We start from the raw sequence: 15,746 nt of genomic DNA on the forward strand, positions 1-15,746 counted from the left end.
TGGGCTGGATCTCCACTCCAACATGTACCCCTGAGCACCACAAGCACCACACCAGGAGGAGCCCCCCTCACTGCCAAGGGGTAGTCTCAAACAAAAAAAAATTAAAGTTAAAAGAAAACAACAACAAAAAAAAGAAAGAAAAGAAAAAATAGGCTGGAGCAATAGTACAACAGGTACACAGCCAACCCTAGTTTGATCCTGGGCATTCCATATGGTCCTTGAACCCACCACCAATAATTCTTGAGTGCAGAACCAGGAGTAACCCCTGATCATCACCAGGTGTGGCCTGAAAAATTAAAAATAAATAATTTTGTGTTGATTTGTTTAAATTTGTTTTTTAAGATAAAAGTTCTTCCAAAGTCGTTACCAAAGTATCTGGTTGTTTTTGCACTACTTGAGTTGATGTGTTGGAGTTTGTGGGGGGCAGAAATCCACAGAGTCTTCAAAGTGAAGCAGGTGGGACCCTGAGACAGAGGCTGTGCTGCCCTCTTGGGCAAAGTCTTTCATAGGAGAGAAAAGGCAGCTTTCCCTGCTCACTGGAACACTTCAACTCTTCTGCTTGACCTCCATCTCTGTAGATGCCTGGGAAATGTCTAGAGGTGGGGCAGAGACTGTTCTTCATTCCAGATTCCTTGACCATGTCACTCATTTCTGCTACCAGAACCTCACCTACAGATGCAACAATCTGGTTTGTTTTATCCAAAACAGTAAGTCCAACTCAAAGCTGTTTTGTTGTTGTTGTTTTGGTGTTTGGGTCACAGTCGGTGGTGCTCAGGGTTTACTCCTGGCTCTGTGCTCAGAAATCACTCCTGGTGGGGCTCAGGGAACCCTATGGCATGCCAGGGATCAAATCTATGGGTCAGATGCAAGGTAAACATCCTACCCACTGTACTATAGCTCTGGCCCTGGGTTCAAGGTATTAACGAACGTCATTACAGACTGGGCAGATGATTCAGTTCTTGGAACTGTAAGGCCAGGCTTGGGACAAGCTTGCTGAAGGCCATAGGGTGTCATCACTCTTCAGAGCTGCTGCAACTCTTCTAACCCTCAGTTTTAGCATGGAAATTGGAGGGTTGAAGAAAGAAGTGACGTCTCCTGGGAACCCCACTGAGGAGTATTGGTTCCCAACAGGCCAGTGTTGGCTCTCCTCCCTGCCTGCACTGTACCTGGTACTGATTTGGCAGCTTCTCCCTCCTAGGTCAGGTTCTGGCAAGTGTCACACACAGTGTGGGCCACGTTGTTGCTGTTAATCAATAGGAAAACTCAAACCCATATTGGTAAGTAGCAAACCCAAGGGTTCAAACCTGGTTCTGGCACTGCCAAAGCCTTTCCATTCCAATGTCTAGATCTTCCCACTATTATTTATGCAAGACCCATAGGCAAGTTACCAAGAAGTGAACCAGAATGATAAATGGAAATGAGGGCAGCACGCTGATAAGAGAGGCTCCCAGCCCTTTTCATCCTTGGGCCCAATGCGGGCAACTATTTTAGGCTTTTTCTCTGTAGTAAAATGATTCAATGAGTTTTTTTACTCTGACCTTGACTTGGATTTTGTGGAGGACTTTAAAAGTTCACAGTTGGTTTATGTGACAGAGATGCTCAGGAGCTTTGCTACCTCCTTCTGGGAGCTGCACCAAGAAGGGTGGGGTTTGATGGGATCTTGGTTTAAATGTGGAAACCTCAAAATATGATATGCAGTATTGCAGACACCAGCATCTGGAGGAGATAGATACCCCTACTTGGAACTGAAAAGTAGCCCTCTACATGGTCATCTTGGCTCTAGATGCATCTGTAACTATTGATGGGGAGGGGGGTTACTATTTCCAGTTTAAGACAACTCTCAATCCCCAGCTCTGGAAATATTTGTTTCCAGGTCCAGGAAAATTTCCCTCCATGAGTCCAGAATGTCATGCATTGTCACATCTGGGAAATGCTCTGTCTTGGCCACTGGAAAGCACCGCCTGACCGCAGAAGCATGCCTTAGGCAGCCTCTAGAAAACACGGATTCTGACACCGACAAGCAGCTCTATTGCCAGCTCTGGAGAACACTCCAGCCAGGCTGTGGGAAACACTCCCTTCATGATTCTGAAAAAGATTGTGCTGGGGAAATCCAGAATCTGAAATACATCAACAGCAGACAACACCATAGGCAAAAACCTAGGCTACCATTTCATCACAACAATGAAAAACCTCCTGGCCCTGATGTGGACAATTCCAATTCCCCACCCCTGGCTCTGCAGGGCAGTCGGTCCTTCCAGGTATGTGGTCTCTGAGCCCAGCATATGCTGGAAAAAGGCCAACAGTGGGCTTGGTGGGGGCAGAAGCATCCTGAGCGATTGGCAGCATTTATCCATTTCCCTCCACTCCATGAGGGGTGACATACAGTTCCCAATGCAACATCACTGAGCGGGGATTTGGAAGTCAATTCAGACAATCAGTAGAAAGAGCCATGTCCATACGCCTCCCAATTAAATTCTCAGGACAGAGGGTGGTAAATATTTTTGTTTTGCTTTATCTTGGGATCAGCAGTCCTCAGGGCTTACTCCTGGCTCTGTGCTCAGGGGTCATTCTGAGTGGGGCTGGGGACTATATGCAGGGTCAGGGGTAGAGCCAAGGCCAGCCACAGGTAAGGCCAGCACCTCTGTACCTTTCACACAAGGATGGTAACGCCTGACCATGGAGGACAGACTCCCTGGGTCTAGAAGACTCTGTGCATCAAGTGGGGAAGATGAATAATCTCAGAACTCAGTGACTCAGGGATCTGAAGAATGCCCTAGTCCCTAGATGAGGCCATGCCCAACCCATAGGTAAGCCCCAGACATTTGATTCCTGGCATTCCTCTCTAAACCAGTGAGTTCAACTCAAAGTTGTTTTGTTGTTGTTGTTTTGGTGTTTGGACCATAGCCAATGGTGATCAGGGTTTAGTCCTGGCTTTGTGCTCAGGGACCACTCTTGGTGGGGCTCAGGGAATCCTATGGCATACAAGAGATCAAACTTTTATGGGTCTCATGGAGAGCGAACATCCTACCCACTGTACTATTGCTTGACCCTGGGTTCAACTCAAACATTTAAGGGGAAATATTATGAAAATGTATGTAGGTTCTAAATGTCCTCACAATATCTGGGGGTGAGGGCAGGGGCTTCCAAGCATACTCCGAAGACCAGAGGCCCCTCCCAGAAATTCTCAGCCAGTGGTTGAATGTGAGGGTTTGGAAACGAAGTGCTGAGGATTACTTAAACCAGCCCAGTGGTGCTGGGAGCCTCCAGGGCTGCACCCCATGATGCTCAGGGGACCATAGGTTGTGCAAATTGAACCAGAGGCAGCTGCATGCAAGGAAAGTCATGTACATTTACTATCTGTCCTGTTCCCTGACAATATCTTAGCCACCTGCGGAATACATACATACATCTTACAGGATTTCTCTTATGTGGTAAGCTGAGAAATCGATCACCTGGAAGGTGAGGTTTACTTTCAAAGTGCCACCAGAATGGAAACTATCATTATTGCAGGCACTGTCTGTGCTCTGTCTGAGTGCAGAGTTGAAATGGACTGATAAGTTTTGGTGGAGTGTCAGGGTACACTGGGGCAGGGGTGGGGGATAGGGGCTGACCAGTAATGCTCTGAGAATACAGAAAATGAAGTGAGGAGGAAGGGGGTGTGATTGAAACATAAGCATCTGTGTCAAAGAGTTTTCATCCCTAACCTACAGTTCCTGGAGGACTGACCAGGGACACTGCCCAGTGGAGCAGAAGAAGTCCTGCATCTGGGGTTTAGTGAAGAGCTAAGTGCTGAACAAAGAATAAATATGTCAGGGTTGGAGCAATCGTATAGTGGGTAGTGCTCTTGCCTTGCACACTGCTGACCTGGAATTGATCCTCAGCATCACATATGGTCCCCCAAGTACTGCCAGGAGTAACCCCTGAGCATCGCCAGGTGTGCCCCCCAAGCAAAACAAAACAAAACAAAAAACAAATTAAAAACAACAAACTTGTCTTCCAATCTTACGAGAAGAACCTTGCCTGCAGACTGGAACCCAGCCTGACTCTAAGCAATGCCCATCATCAGCCCTGGGAAATACTCTGGGGTGCCACAAAGGTCCTGCCCTGTCTGCATTTCCCCTGGAGGCACCACCAACCAACCACCCTGACACTAGCGCACTTCCCCCCCTTGACTCTGAGCAAAGCCCTAGGAAGGCTCCATTCCTACCTCCAAAAATCATTGGTCTCTGACTTTGCAGGACTCTTTATGACAAATGGACAGAAAAGCACTTTGTAAAACTGAAAAGGTAGGCCTGGCATGTGGCAGATGCTCAATAAACGTGTGTGGAATGAAGGAGTGGTCCTGGGAGACCTTTGCAAGCTGCAATGCGCAGCACGATCTTCAGATATTATTCTTACTGTGACTAAATAAAGCAGTTATCGAAGGTATTATGGGAAACTCCATATTTCTCCCTAACGAGATCTTTTTTTCTTGTGAGTTTCCACCAGATGGGGAGCATAGGGCCTGGCTCACAGTGGGCATCAATAAAAGTTTGATAGATGAACGGATGCATGGATGGATAAATGAGGGGTGCATGGATGGGCGGACTGCTGTGTGGATGATGAGTGAGTGGAAAGATGGATGAATGCCTGACACATTTGCCTACTCAACAACCACCTCCCTTTTCCTCCGTCTTCTTTCTTGCTAAATTAATCCCAATTTTATTCAAGACACTGGCAGTTAGGAGGAGATTGGGCACTTCTCCCAGCCCCAGGCAACACATCTTGTTTCATTTAAGGCTATCACGGTGATACCATTTCCCTTGCCAGAGCGTTGTTTAGGAATAGCCATGTGATGCAATTCTAGCCCAGGAGACATGAGCATTAGTCTGCTGGGGATCCTCTGGAAAGTTTTCCTCATTAAAGGAACACAAAGAGGGAATGTTCTCCCTTCAACCTTTAACACCAATGTGTGAGGATGAGATGTTTATAGATGCTTTAGCCATGAGGGAATCTTACAATTGTGAGAATATGAAGGACAAGATCCTGATGTTCTGAGTACCATGGAGCAAAAAACATAATCTGGGTTCTCAAAGCTTCTCATTAAATCACTGAATTAACCAATGTGTGTTTTGGGGGATGGGTGGAAGGATAGATGGAAGGATGGATGGATGGGAGATAGATGGATGGATAGATAGATGGGTGGGTGGGTGGATGTCTGGGTGAAAGGATGGATGGATGAATGGATGGATGACAGTTGACAGTTGGATTGATAAATGAGTAGATATATGGAAAATGTCCTTGAAAACTGGGGACATACGGATGCATGATACATGCATGGGTGCATACATGCATGGATAATTGTGTGACTGCATGAGTGAATGAATGGACAGATGGATGGATGGATAGATGGATTGGCTGAAAGTATGCTGAAAGGTAGTTTGATGCCAGAGACATAGTACAGGAGTCAAGGCACTTGCCTTGCTGGGCAAGTTTGAGTTCCAGCTCTGCAAATGGTTCCCCAAGAACTGCTAGGAATGTTCTCTGAGCAAAGAGCCAGAAGTAGGCCCTGTGCACTGCTGGGTGTGTGTCCCCCAAAACGTACACAAACACACACAGATTGCTGAATGGATGGATGGATTAGTCATAGGAAAATGTTCCCGGGAATGGGAATATATGAATGAGTGGATGGATAGATAAGTGGACAGATGGTTGTGTGGGTGGTTTAATGGATGAATGGACTACAGGTTGGTGATTGGGTAGATGGATAGTTAGATGGATGAATGGATGGATGGATGTGTGGATAAACGGGTAAGTAGATGGATGAGTGGACATATGTATGTATGTCTGAGTGGGTGGATTGGTGGTGGCTGCCTGGCTGGCCTGCTGGATGGTTGGCTGGAAAGGTGGGTTGGTAGATAGATGAGTGTATAGACAAATGGTTAGGTGGATATGGGGATTGCTGGTTGGATGGGTAAATATATGAATATATGTGTATTAAAGTATCAGGGATCATTAATAGCATTATCTCCCTTTCAAGAACATTCACTCCAATTCAATCAAGGTCAGAACTGAGATTTGAGCTTTTCCAATACTTTTCTCCAGGCCTCTTTTAGGACTGCTCCCTAATTTATGTGCCCTGGGCTCACCTGCCAGTGCCAACACTTGCTTTAAGAATCTGTCATCGAAAAAGATGGCGGCCGCACGGGAGCCTTGTGGAAAGCAGGTTTGAGCCGGGCTCGGGGGAGCGGCGGGGACCTCATGGGAAGGGGGGCTTTGTGGGCCGTCCCCCACGCCCCACCGAGGTCGCCAGCTGCCCCCCACGAGCGGCTCTCCGGCACGGCCACGGCCCCGGAGGCACAAGGACTTAGCACAGAGAACCAGCCGCTTGGAGCAGAAAAGCAAATGGACTTGTGTTGAACCGCGCCACCAAGCCGGCCCGGAGGGGGAAGGGCGTTGACCGGCCCGCCCGCTCCTCTCTGGAAAGAAAGATGGCGGCCGCACGGGAGCCTTGTGGAAAGCAGGTTTGAGCCGGGCTCGGAGGAGCGGCGGGGACCTCATGGGAAGGGGGGCTTTGTGGGCCGTCCCCCACGCCCCACCGAGGTCGCCAGCTGCCCCCCACGAGCGGCTCTCCGGCACGGCCACGGCCCCGGAGGCACAAGGACTTAGCACAGAGAACCAGCCGCTTGGAGCAGAAAAGCAAATGGACTTGTGTTGAACCGCGCCACCAAGCCGGCCCGGAGGGGGAAGGGCGTTGACCGGCCCGCCCGCTCCTCTCTGGAAAGAAAGATGGTGGCCGCACGGGAGCCTTGTGGAAAGCGGGTTTGAGCCGGGCTCGGGGGAGCGGCGGGGACCTCATGGGAAGGGGGGCTTTGTGGGCCGTCCCCCACGCCCCACCGAGGTCGCCAGCTGCCCCCCACGAGCGGCTCTCCGGCACGGCCACGGCCCCGGAGGCACAAGGACTTAGCACAGAGAACCAGCCGCTTGGAGCAGAAAAGCAAATGGACTTGTGTTGAACCGCGCCACCAAGCCGGCCCGGAGGGGGAAGGGCGTTGACCGGCCCGCCCGCTCCTCTCTGGAAAGAAAGATGGCGGCCGCACGGGAGCCTTGTGGAAAGCGGGTTTGAGCCGGGCTCGGGGGAGCGGCGGGGACCTCATGGGAAGGGGGGCTTTGTGGGCCGTCCCCCACGCCCCACCGAGGTCGCCAGCTGCCCCCCACGAGCGGCTCTCCGGCACGGCCACGGCCCCGGAGGCACAAGGACTTAGCACAGAGAACCAGCCGCTTGGAGCAGAAAAGCAAATGGACTTGTGTTGAACCGCGCCACCAAGCCGGCCCGGAGGGGGAAGGGCGTTGACCGGCCCGCCCGCTCCTCTCTGGAAAGAAAGATGGTGGCCGCACGGGAGCCTTGTGGAAAGCGGGTTTGAGCCGGGCTCGGGGGAGCGGCGGGGACCTCATGGGAAGGGGGGCTTTGTGGGCCGTCCCCCACGCCCCACCGAGGTCGCCAGCTGCCCCCCACGAGCGGCTCTCCGGCACGGCCACGACTCCAGGGCACAGAAACCAATCTCTTAACTAGCTAACTTTTAATAGAAATTCTTCCAGGGCCAATAAGTAAAATAGCAGAAATTCAAAACCGCGCGGCCGCTATTGCGGCCGCGCGACATCATTCTATTCTTAAACCAAGTTGTAGAAAGCAAATCATTTCACAACACTGTTTCAGCATGTCTGATTGTGGGGGGTGGGTTGTAAACTCTAAACAATAATTGTGCATCTTCTATCGAAATAATCTATCTAGTCAAAGTAGATAGAGTATTAACTAGAACTCATCTGCCTCACAAGAATTGGGAGGGGTGGGAGGTGGGGGTCTATTGGGGTTCGGGGTTAAAAATGAGTATTGGTAAAGGGAAATGTGTTCGGTATCTACATGACTGAGACCTAAACCCGAAAGCTCTGTAACTTTTCCCACAGTGATTCAATAAATAAATAAATTATAAAAAAAAAAAAAAAGAATCTGTCATCTTGCTGGAAGAGCTTATGCCCATCTGACCATTTTGTTCAGGATCTTTCCCTGCCAGGAAAAAAAAATAATTTTGTCCCATGAAGATGTTCCGATGAATGTGGAAGGCATCCTGTCCCACTGGACTCAGAACTTCCTGGGTACAAATTATGGTCTTCCTCAATGACCACAAGCCAACTGCTTACCCATCACAGAATCAGGCTTCTCATCTACAAAGCAGATGGAATAACAGAGGCTCCCCACCCCCAGGACTGCTGCAAGGGGTGTGAGAGATCATATATGAAAGTGTCTCAATAGATACCAAGTGCTCCTGGGTATTAGCCAACTCAGTCACAAGGGAATGGTGTGGTCTATGACCAGCATGTGGATGCAAAAAAGCCCTAGGTCAGAGAGGAGCTCTGCAAAACCTCTTCTGCTCTGCAAAACTGCCTGAAGCATTGCTGCTACTTTTACTCCTATTCTTCCTCCTCCTTCCTTCCTTCCTTTTTTATTTTGTTGGTGCGTGTGATGCAAGCATTGAACCCAGGTTTCATATATGCAAAGCATATATGAGTCAAAACATTTGCACTGAGTCAAAACATTTGCCCCCTGTTACTGCTTCCTGTAGCCAGCTACAGGGATTAGAAAGGACTTTTCCCAAGATTGCTTCCTCCTTTCTCATGCTACTGCACATCTTGCCAGGCTTCTTAACTTACCCCGCCCCCCACCCCTGTCCCTCAATCTTAAAGACGAACCCAAGTGTCATTGTTTCAGGACATTTTCTGGACTCCCTGCAGGGTCGAGCCACACACAGCAGAGGAGAAACTGCAGTTACTACACCTGTCACAGTACCTGTATAGATGTGTCTCCCCAACTAGAATGGGGCTGTCTTGAAATTAAAGACAATGTCTTGGGGCTGGAGCGATAGCACAGTGGGGAGGGCGTTTGCCTTGCATGCGACCAACCCGGGTTCAATTCCCAGTATGGTCCCCCCGAGCACCGCCAGGAATAATTCCTGAGTGTGTGAGCCAGGAGTAACCCCTGTGCAATGCCGGGTGTGACCCAAAAAGAAAAAAAAAGACAATGTCTCATGGACACCTGCACCATGCAAATGTAAGATGGTGCCTGACAGATCAGCTCATTCTTTCTTCCATTTACTGAACATTTACTTTGTTTTTGCATCATCTGAGAACCTCATCACTGTGGGTATGTGACTGAGTAACGAGAACACCCGGACCTTTGGCTCATCCTCCATTCCAAGTAATTTTCCACACTTGATCTTTTCTCTCTCGTTATGAAGCTCTCTGTTAAACAAAGCATTCCTGGCTCTAAGATTACTGTGTGTTTTAGGGCTCATTACTGAACTCCAATGAGTTTTATTTTCTTCATCTGCTTTGTTTTATGATTTATTTTTCATATCATTCATTGATTCAACCAACACATAAGAGGCATCTATTGGAGATTGAATTAAGATTTATCTTGGCCTAGTGGCTGGGGCAATAGTACAGTGGGTAGGGTGTTTGCCTTGTGTGCGTCTGACCTGGGTTTGATATCTGGCATTCCCTATGGTCCCCTGAGCTTCCCAGGAGTAATTCCTGAGGGCAGAGCCAAGACTAACCCCTGAGCACCACCAAGCATGGCCCCAAAATGAAAAATCAAGAGACCCAAATCAAGAGCTCCAGGAAGTCTTCCTGGAGGAGGGGACCTCTTAGTTAAGCCCTGTTTAGAAGAATAAATAACATCCCAGTTGGGATCTGTAAAAGGGATTTCACAGCATGTGTACAGGAAGGGCTGAGCAGTGTTAGGCATGGGTTTAGTGCATGTGGGCCTCAGTTTCCCTTCCCTTCCCTGAGAAGTGAGTGAACAGAGAGTGCTTCTATTTCCCTGAGTAGAAGGTGAAACCTGGAAGGAGCAGTGGCAGACTCAGACCCCTTAGGCTGGCAGCAGGGAGGAAAGGTCCTCATCAGGCCCGGAGCAGGCTTCCTCTGCTGGGCTGGTCTACCCTGGACCACCCCCACTCCGCTGACTCTCCCGAGACTGCAAACTTGCTTCCCTCTGAGTTTGATGAATAAGGCATTTGTGGGACGATTAGATGCTTCTGCTGGAACATTTTCATTGAGCAAGATGCATAGCTCTCTCCTGCTTGTGCCTTCGCCAGGAGTGTCCGAGCCTTTGCATCCAAGCCTCCTCACGCACGGCAGGAAGAGTGATGGCTCGGAAGCCTCGGCCTTGACAGGCCTGAAAGCCAGCAGGAAGTTCCCTCGCGGCCCCTGACTAATCGCCAAGGATGTCTCCTGTCACATGCTGGCAGGGTCCCCAAGTAGATCATGGCCTTGTAACACTGTCATCAATCACAGGCTCCTCGTGCGACCAAAGCATCTGTGCCCATCACAAGCACATGGCTTTAGGAAGCTGAAAAGTCCAAAATCCCAGCTCTCCTACCGATTTGCTGTGTGACCTTGAACAAATTGCTTGCCTTTTCTGGGCCTCAGTTGCCCCCACTAGGGGGTGATCATTCTTAACACTCTGAAAGAAGACATCTATGTGACACTGCATCCTGAAGGACTAGGCAGGTAACACCTGTGTGCCACCTACCCCTCTGCCAACCTCTGTCCACAGACTGGCAAAGCACATTTAGCCAGAGGAAAGGACACCTTCACGATAAGCTGGCTTTGTCGGACCCCTCACAGGGGGCCGCGGGACCAGCTCCAGGCTGCGGCTGAAATTCAGACACATGGACATCAGTGCTCATGTTCCTAGGTTTGACCCCAGCAATCTCATTCCAGGGTCAAACTGATAGGGGGCGTAGGGAGGGGAAGCGGGGGAAGGGACCAACTCTTTTTTGGGGGGTCACACCCGGTGATGCACAGGGGTTACTCCTGGCTCTGCACTCAGGAATTACCCCTGGTGGTGCTCAGGTGATCATCTGGGATGCTGGGAATCGAACCCAGGTCGGCCGCGTGCAAGGCAAATGCCCTACCCGCTGTGCTATCTCTCCAAGGGACCAACTCTTAACCTGACAAGTTCGCTGCCCTGCATGCTGGGCTCTCTTCCCCTTGGTTTCCTCTCATTTCTAGAGGTCAAGTCTGTTTTCTTGGGGTGAAAAATTCACATTCAGGGTTTCCTGCTTCCTATATCTCTCCACAGTGGATGGACAAGAGGGGGCTGGAGAGATAGAGGGCTAGAATACAGGCCATGAGGGGAAGGTCTGGCGGGATCTCTGGCACCATATGCTCCCCCCTTGCCCTAAGGACCACGAAGAGCAATCACGGAGCACCACACCGAGAGTAGCCCCTGAGCACTACCAGTGTGATCCTCCCTTGAATGTCCCTCAAGGATTGTTGGCAGGGTGGAGGCGGGAGGGGAAGATGGCAGGATGGTTCATCTTCAACTGAGTAGCCCACCTGTCTATACTGGCTCTCAGGAAAGCATCTCCTCCGGCCTCTCAGTCTACACTGGCTCGCTTGTGGTGGAGCAGGGTCTCCAGAGGGGGCTGGGCACCCAGGACACCCTCTGTCCCCACTGTAACCACTGGTCCTAAGACGGCCGCTTTCTTGATCCTGGAGACCAGCTGGAATTCTGTGCTTCCTGCTCACGCTGCAGAAGAGAAGGATGGGAACCGAACAGTCTGAGAGCAGCCTCACCCACCCAGACGCCTCTCCCCACCCCCACCATGCTAGCCCCTTCCCCATAGAAGATAAACGGCTTGGGGGCCAGTCCATGCCAAGGTCCTGCACCCTGACAAGCTTCTCGCCTCCGTGGTCTCCTCCCTGGGACCCAGCTGGCTTTCACCAGAATCAGGGCACTCCTTTCTACAGCGGCAGCCTCTCTCTCTCTCCTCTCCTCCTCCACCCCCCTTCCTCCACCCCCGCCCCCCTCCTCCCCTCATCTCCAGCTGCCAGGCTGGCCTTGATATGCAAAGAGGACTCAGGACTTAGAGGCCTTTCCCTTCTCTCCACAAAGCCTGGCTTTCAAGACCATTATCTGGCTAAGAACTGCAGGATCCTATTCAGTCAGAAGCTGAACATCAATTCCTCCCTTTTGTACTCCTGAGCTGCGATCCTATTCCGCTCTAAGCCCCTGATGCCTCGGGCTGAAAAGGCAGTCACATAAAAGCGGCGAAGAAACACACAGGTATATTCAAAAAAGATATCAACCCTGTTAGGCAGAATCCTGAATGTCAGCCGGCAGTAGGACAGCGGGCAGGGCATTTGCCTTGAACGAGGTTCAATCTCTGGCACTGTGTATGTGATCCCCTGAGCTTGCCAGAAGTGACCCCTGAGTTCAGAGCCAGGTGTGAGCCCTGAGCACTGCTGAGTGTGACCCAAAACAAAACAAACAAACAAACAAAAAGACAAGGTCTGGATCAGATACAGCTCTAAGGACAAAGTCCATGCTTTGCATGCGGAAGAACCGGGTTTGCTCCCTGGCACTGTTTGATCCCTGAGCATTGCTAGAGTGACCCCCAAGCACCAAACTGAGACTAGTCCCTGAGCTCTCCTGGGCATAATCCCAAACCAGAAAAAGAACAAGACTCAGGCAGAGGAGGTGCCATCAGCGTGGAGCAGTCTTGGTGCTCACATCCAGTGCAGGGACTATCCTGGGGGGCCCCAGGAGGACCTGGGGCCTGTGGTAGTGGATGGATGCGAGCACACGTGTGCAGCTGTGACATCAGCAGGGGTGACCTCACAGGCCTCACAGAAGAAGGCCTCTCAGAGGAGCCGGTGTGGGTCTGTGTGTGCTTGTACTCTCTGTATAAGTCTGAGCAGACACACCCCAGAGCATGCCTCGGCCCATGCACCTGTGCAGCAAACTGGACTACAGAAGGGAACAGGGGACTGTTAGGACATCCTGGGGCACCCTCTTCCACCCCAGCTGGCTGGCGGGGGAAGCCCCCTGGACCCTGATTCAGCCCTCACCACATCCTGGTCCACGTGGTTCTCCAGGTCTGCAGGTCTCTAGGGGAGGGACAATGGGGGGGGGGGCTCCTTTCCCAGGACCTCAGCGCCTTTGTTGGCAGCAGAACATGCTGTCCCGCTATCCTGCTGTCAGAGGTTTGCCCGCAGGGCTGGAATGGAAGTCACAGCGCGAGGCTGGCTCACAGCCACTGCGGGGGCACAGGGAACATTCCTGTCCGGGGAGGGGATGCCCCAGAACCAGCCTACTAGGGAACAAGCACTCCAGCTTCCTCCCTGAGGGTAGCCCCACACACACAGAGCAGCCCTGGGCAGAGCCAAGGCCACATAGAACTGTGTGCGTGCATGCGTGCGTGCGTGCGTGTGTGTGTGTGTGTGTGTGTGCGTGCATGTGTGTGTGAGAGAGAAAGCAAGAGAGAGAGAGAGAGTACGCGTGTGTGTGTGTGTGTGTGTGTGTGTGTGTGTGTGTGTGTGTGTGTGTTTCTGAGTCTCTGTATGTATTTAGTTTACTTGGTTGCCTGTCTGTCTGTGTGTGCCTGTACTCTCTGTGTAAGTCTGTGTAGACACACCTCAAGTTTACCAAGCCGCATAGGGCAGTAGTACCCCAGGCCATCTTCTGTACACAGTGATACCCCAAATCCCCACATGAAAACCCCACATGGATAAACACCACCTGCACAGCCTTCTGTGCATATAGGCATACCCTTAAACAGACATGCACACCTTGAACCACAGGCCATGCAGATGAACATATCTGAGTGTGTAGACAGAGATACAGACACCCCAGAGCAAGCAGGACCAACATGTGGGTGAGGGGCCTTATGGAGACTCACAACCCAGGGCAAGAGAGACAGTACAGGAGTAAGGTGCTTCCCTTGCAAGCAGCCAAGCCTGTTTCCAATCCCTGGTACTGCATATGGTTCGCCTGAGAGCTGTCAGGGGTAACTCATGAGCACAGAGCTAGGAGTAGCCTCAGAGTCCTACTAGGTGTGGACCAATCTGCCCCCCACCAAAAAGAGAGAGACAGCCCAGGGGGCTCCGAGGGGGCAGCAGGAGAAGAGATCAGAGGCGGGATCACCAGCTCTGCCAGGTTGGGGTGATAACAGGGAAGGTTTCTCACCCTGGTGATAATCAGGGATTGATTTCAGACCCCCTGCATGCAAAACATGTGCTCAGACCTCTGAGCCATCTCTTTGGCCCCCTACCTCCCCTTTTCTACATCCACTTCTGGGAGGCATTTCCTGACCTCCACACCCAAGTCTGGCCTAAAAGTCTCCACTCCCCCTGAGCACATGGTGAGGTACTTAGGGGGCAAATCCCTTCCACATGGTAGACTCTGTTCCTCTGCCCAACACCACACCTCGGGTGGGCGGCATCAGAGAACACAGAGGAGTGCGTGCAAGAGATGAAGTAGGAATCTGAGTTAGAAATGCTCCTTGGAGAGGGGCTGGCACAACAGTCCAGCGGGTAGGGGGCTTGCCTTGCATGCAGCTGAGTCAGGTTCAATCCTCGGCACCCTGAGGCCCCTTGCTCAGCTGGACATGCTCCTCACCTCCACCCCTCCCCCACCCCCTGTGACTGTCCAGCTCTTGCTCAGTCTTTGAGTCTCACCTTTCTTTTGGTTTGAATGGGCGAGGAGAAGCAGTGGGACCACACCCAGTGGTACTGAGGGGACAGTCCTGGCTCTGTGCTCAGGGGACCATCTGCAGTGCCAGGGATTGAACCAGGATTGGCTGCACACAAGGCTTTACACCCCTGTACCACCTCCCCACCCCCTTTGAGTGTCCACCTTGGTGAACTCTGCCCTGCTCCAGTAGCACGCAGCCTCTATCCCTGCACCTCTCAGTGCCCCATTGCACTGTACAGGCTGTGTCCTCCCCTCTGGTATGCACAGCCCAGCTGCAAGTCCAAAAATCATGTTTCTCCGGCTGCCCAAGAGGCTGTGCCCCCATGGAATGGTTCTATCTCCCTCACCAGGGCATCCCCAAGCCTGCATATGCCCAACACTGAGCACGCAGCCAGGGAAAGGCAGGTGAGTGACTCTGATGTCAGAGAGTGGGTCGAGCGGGGGGGGGGGGGGGGGGAGACGGGACATTTTATTCCTCACCATAAGTCAGGATAATGTCTGTGATGTGAGTGTGTCGGTGCCTCTCAGCACTGCAGGGCCGGGGGCAGTGCCCAGAGCCTGTCTGCAGCTAGGATTGACCAGGGGGATGAAGCACCATGGAGTCCATTTCCCCCAAATGCTCACAGAGGCTCCATAGAGAACGACTGAGAATCACAAGGATGGGAAGCTGCCAGCCGGCTCTGCACTTCCCCTCCCCCTCATACAAGGAAGAAGCAGCAGTGCTTCCTGCCTCCTTCCTGGGGGCAATCAAATCAGGGTTGATATCCACAGGGGCAGCGTGGATCCAGGACTTACTCCCTCTGTGCTTGAAGTGGACACTAAGAAACAATGGCAGAGCATGAGCGTCAGATTCAGAACCCTTGTTTGGTCTCCCGGCGCCTTGATTTTCTCATCTGTAAAGTGGAGGTGGCAAAACCTCACCTTGGGGGTTTGGAGAGAAGCACAGAGCCCAGGGGATAATAAGCACTGGCCCACTGGACGCCGGGCTCCAGTCTAAAGGCTTGGCTGGGAGCAGCCCTTTCTGTCTGCGTGGATGTTCGTGCCATGCCCTGTTTGCAGTGGAGGAGACAGAAGCCTCTGAAGGTTGCACACGTGCTCCAAATCACCTGCTGCCAGCGCCGCCAGGGATCACCTCTGGTCCTCCCCCGGCTGAGATGAGGAGGGGACAGGACCGAGAATGCCTGCCTACCCCTCCTGGCAGAGGCACAGGCCTGGTGAATGATCTCGTTAA

This window comes from Sorex fumeus, unplaced genomic scaffold (assembly GCF_029834395.1).
Source record: "Sorex fumeus unplaced genomic scaffold, SorFum_2.1 ptg000047l, whole genome shotgun sequence".
Classification (NCBI taxonomy): domain Eukaryota; kingdom Metazoa; phylum Chordata; class Mammalia; order Eulipotyphla; family Soricidae; genus Sorex; species Sorex fumeus.